This window comes from Halichoeres trimaculatus, unplaced genomic scaffold (assembly GCF_033239565.1).
Source record: "Halichoeres trimaculatus isolate MK-OKI-2021-1 unplaced genomic scaffold, fHalTri1.1 fHalTri1_scaffold_5, whole genome shotgun sequence".
In the NCBI taxonomy this organism is placed as follows: domain Eukaryota; kingdom Metazoa; phylum Chordata; class Actinopteri; order Labriformes; family Labridae; genus Halichoeres; species Halichoeres trimaculatus.
Window position 1 is genome coordinate 155001 of NW_027437183.1, and position 5000 is coordinate 160000.

The following is a 5000-nucleotide window of genomic DNA, read 5'->3' on the forward strand; positions in this document are numbered from 1 at the left end:
CAGACCAGGAGACAGACCAGGAGACAGACCAGGAGACAGACCAGGAGCCAGACCAGGAGACAGACCAGGAACCAGACCAGGAACCAGACCAGGAGACAGACCAGGAAACAGACCAGGAGACAGACCAGAAGCCAAACTAGGAGCCAGACCAGGAGCCAGACCAGGAACCAGACCAGGAGACAGACCAGGAGCCAGACCAGGAGCCAGACCAGGAGACAGACCAGGAGCCAGACCAGGAACCAGACCAGGAAACAGACCAGGAGCCAGACCAGGAGCCAGACCAGGAGCCAAACCAGGAGACAGACCAGGAACCAGACCAGGAGACAGACCAGGAGCCAGACAAGGAGACGGACCAGGAGCCAGACCAGGAGCCAGACCAGGAGACAGACCAGGAGACAGACCAGGAGACAGACCAGGAGCCAGACCAGGAGCCAGACCAGGAGCCAGACCAGGAGCCAAACCAGGAGACAGACCAGGAACCAGACCAGGAGACAGACCAGGAGACAGACCAGGAGACAGACCAGGAGACAGACCAGGAGACAGACCAGGAACCAGACCAGGAGACAGACCAGATCAAGGAAAATGAACAGATGAGTTTTTTCATGGACTAACGACGTTTCTCCTTCGTGTGAAATAAAAAAGTAATTTAGAGTTTTATTTGCAGAAAATAAAAAACATTTTGAGGAAAAACTGAACCTTCAGCTGATGTTGGTTTGATGGATCACGTCTGCCATCGTCCTGGATCAGAGTCTGAGGTTTCCATGGGGGTCAGGTCTGGATCTGGGTCTCTCTCTGTGGACCTCGGTCTCTGCTCACTGATAGTTTAATGTTCCTGATAACTGACGGAGGGTTTAAAGATTTGCTCTCCCAGGATTAATTTTTGGTTTGATCTCTGACTAATTCATGAATTTCCCCTCACGCCGTTTGTTTCAGTCTCAGCAGAGTTCGTTCCTCGTTTGTTTCAGTCTCAGCAGAGTTCGTTCCTCGTTTGTTTCAGTCTCAGCAGAGTTCGTTCCTCGTTTGTTTCAGTCTCAGCAGAGTTCGTTCCTCGTTTGTTTCAGTCTCAGCAGAGTTCCTTCCTCGTTTGTTTCAGTCTCAGCAGAGTTCCTTCCTCGTTTGTTTCAGTCTCAGCAGAGTTCCTTCCTCGTTTGTTTCAGTCTCAGCAGAGTTCCTTCCTCGTTTGTTTCAGTCTCAGCAGAGTTCCTTCCTCGTTTGTTTCAGTCTCAGCAGAGTTCGTTCCTCGTTTGTTTCAGTCTCAGCAGAGTTCCTTCCTCGTTTGTTTCAGTCTCAGCAGAGTTCCTTCCTCGTTTGTTTCAGTCTCAGCAGAGTTCCTTCCTCGTTTGTTTCAGTCTCAGCAGAGTTCGTTCCTCGTTTGTTTCAGTCTCAGCAGAGTTCCTTCCTCGTTTGTTTCAGTCTCAGCAGAGTTCCTTCCTCGTTTGTTTCAGTCTCAGCAGAGTTCGTTCCTCGTTTGTTTCAGTCTCAGCAGAGTTCCTTCCTCGTTTGTTTCAGTCTCAGCAGAGTTCCTTCCTCGTTTGTTTCAGTCTCAGCAGAGTTCGTTCCTCGTTTGTTTCAGTCTCAGCAGAGTTCGTTCCTCGTTTGTTTCAGTCTCAGCAGAGTTCCTTCCTCGTTTGGTCTTCAGGGTCATTCATCACCTGCTGATTAAACCCAGGACACTTCCTGCTCCGCATTTCAACCACGTCTGAGGTTCTCCTCATTAACGTTAGGAGAACAAACACTGGGCGTCACACAGGAAGGAGCAGGAAGGAGCAGGAAGGAGCAGGGAGGAGCAGGAAGGAGCAGGAAGGAGCAGGAAGGAGCAGGAAGGAGCAGGGAGGAGCAGGAAGGAGCAGGGAGGAGCAGGAAGGAGCAGGAAGAGCAGGAAGGAGCAGGGAGGAGCAGGAAGGAGCAGGAAGGAGCAGGAAGGAGCAGGAAGGAGCAGGAAGGAGCAGGGAGGAGCAGGAAGGAGCAGGGAGGAGCAGGAAGAAGCAGGAAGGAGCATAAAGGAGCAGGGATGAGCAGGAAGATGCAGGAAGGAGCAGGAAGGAGCAGGGAGGAGCATAAAGGAGCAGAAAGGAGCAGGAAGGAGCAGGAAGGAGCAGGAAGGAGCAGGGAGGAGCAGGAAGGAGCAGGGAGGAGCAGGAAGAAGCAGGAAGGAGCATAAAGGAGCAGGGATGAGCAGGAAGATGCAGGAAGGAGCAGGAAGGAGCAGGGAGGAGCATAAAGGAGCAGAAAGGAGCGGGAAGGAGCAGGAAGGAGCAGGAAGGAGCAGGGAGGAGCAGGGAAGGCAGGAAGGAGCAGGAAGGAGCAGGAAGGAGCAGGAAGGAGCAGGAAGGAGCAGGAAGAAGCAGGAAGGAGCAGGAAGAGCAGGAAGGAGCAGGGAGGAGCAGGAAGGAGCAGGAAGAAGCAGGAAGGAGCAGGAAGAGCAGGAAGGAGCAGGGAGGTTCAGGAAGGAGCAGGAAGGAGCAGGAAGGAGCAGGAAGGAGCAGGAAGGAGCAGGGAGGAGCAGGAAGGAGCAGGGAGGAGCAGGAAGAAGCAGGAAGGAGCATAAAGGAGCAGGGATGAGCAGGAAGATGCAGGAAGGAGCAGGAAGGAGCAGGGAGGAGCATAAAGGAGCAGAAAGGAGCGGGAAGGAGCAGGAAGGAGCAGGAAGGAGCAGGGAGGAGCAGGGAAGGCAGGAAGGAGCAGGAAGGAGCAGGAAGGAGCAGGAAGGAGCAGGAAGGAGCAGGAAGGAGCAGGAAGGAGCAGGGAGGAGCATAAAGGAGCAGGAAGGAGCAGGAAGGAGCAGGGAGGAGCAGGAAGGAGCAGGGAGGAGCAGGAAGGAGCAGGAAGAGCAGGAAGGAGCAGGGAGGAGCAGGAAGGAGCAGGAAGGAGCAGGAAGGAGCAGGAAGGAGCAGGAAGGAGCAGGGAGGAGCAGGAAGGAGCAGGAAGGAGCAGGAAGGAGCAGGAAGGAGCAGGGAGGAGCAGGAAGGAGCAGGGAGGAGCAGGAAGGAGCAGGAAGAGCAGGAAGGAGCAGGGAGGAGCAGGAAGGAGCAGGAAGGAGCAGGAAGGAGCAGGAAGGAGCAGGAAGGAGCAGGGAGGAGCAGGAAGGAGCAGGGAGGAGCAGGAAGAAGCAGGAAGGAGCATAAAGGAGCAGGGATGAGCAGGAAGATGCAGGAAGGAGCAGGAAGGAGCAGGGAGGAGCATAAAGGAGCAGAAAGGAGCAGGAAGGAGCAGGAAGGAGCAGGAAGGAGCAGGGAGGAGCAGGAAGGAGCAGGGAGGAGCAGGAAGAAGCAGGAAGGAGCATAAAGGAGCAGGGATGAGCAGGAAGATGCAGGAAGGAGCAGGAAGGAGCAGGGAGGAGCATAAAGGAGCAGAAAGGAGCGGGAAGGAGCAGGAAGGAGCAGGAAGGAGCAGGGAGGAGCAGGGAAGGCAGGAAGGAGCAGGAAGGAGCAGGAAGGAGCAGGAAGGAGCAGGAAGAAGCAGGAAGGAGCAGGAAGAGCAGGAAGGAGCAGGGAGGAGCAGGAAGGAGCAGGAAGAAGCAGGAAGGAGCAGGAAGAGCAGGAAGGAGCAGGGAGGTTCAGGAAGGAGCAGGAAGGAGCAGGAAGGAGCAGGAAGGAGCAGGAAGGAGCAGGGAGGAGCAGGAAGGAGCAGGGAGGAGCAGGAAGAAGCAGGAAGGAGCATAAAGGAGCAGGGATGAGCAGGAAGATGCAGGAAGGAGCAGGAAGGAGCAGGGAGGAGCATAAAGGAGCAGAAAGGAGCGGGAAGGAGCAGGAAGGAGCAGGAAGGAGCAGGGAGGAGCAGGGAAGGCAGGAAGGAGCAGGAAGGAGCAGGAAGGAGCAGGAAGGAGCAGGAAGGAGCAGGAAGGAGCAGGAAGGAGCAGGAAGGAGCAGGGAGGAGCATAAAGGAGCAGGAAGGAGCAGGAAGGAGCAGGGAGGAGCAGGAAGGAGCAGGAAGGAGCGGGAAGGAGCAGGGAGGAGCAGGGAGGAGCAGGAAGGAGCAGGGAGGAGCAGGGAGGAGCAGGGAGGAGCAGGAAGGAGCAGGGAGGAGCAGGAAGGAGCAGGAAGGAGCAGGGAGGAGCATAAAGGAGCAGGAAGGAGCAGGAAGGAGCAGGGAGGAGCAGGAAGGAGCAGGAAGGAGCAGGGAGGAGCAGGGAGGAGCGTGCTTCAGTCTGATCACTGCACAGACAGGAAGTGGACACAGCCTCTGGTTTCCTGTATCGTCTGTTTCCACTTCCTGGTAAAAACCTCTGATCAGCTGTTTCGTCCTCTCACCGACAGTTTTCAGGAAGTTTTGGTGAACAGGTAAATTTTCACACTCTGCCTCTGACGCACTTTGTTTTTGACGCTCCACAAACCCTCTTCCCTCTGATTGGCCAGTTCTCTGGGCGCCTGTCAGGGGCGGAGCTAAAGGCAGATCTACCTCAGTATGTGTGTGCCTGTGGTTTGATCCAGGATCCCGGACATCCTGTGGTGACAACGGCCTCGTCTCAGAAAGTCTCAGGAAGATCTGCTGCAGAGCTGCTGACATCCAACCAAGACCTGAAGATCCCTGAAGAAGATCCCTGATGAAGATCCCTGATGAAGATCCCTGATGAAGATCACTGATGAAGATCCCTGATGAAGATCCCTGATGAAGATCACTGATGAAGATCCCTGATGAAGATCCCTGATGAAGATCACTGATGAAGATCCCTGATGAAGATCCCTGATGAAGATCACTGATGAAGATCCCTGATGAAGATCCCTGATGAAGATCTGATGAAGATCACTGATGAAGATCCCTGATGAAGATCTGATGAAGATCCCTGATGAAGATCCCTGATGAAGGTTTGGTGAAGATGTGGTGTTTTTGAAGAACAGACAGTTTCAGTGATTTCTACGTTGATTGAACTGTCGAGGTTTGAAGATGTGAACACGTTAGTGTCATGAATAAACATGTTGACATCCTGCTTCAGCAGAACATGAGCCTTCATCTGTACCCTCCTCTTCCTCAGTCCTATCATCATCTGTAACCCGTTACCG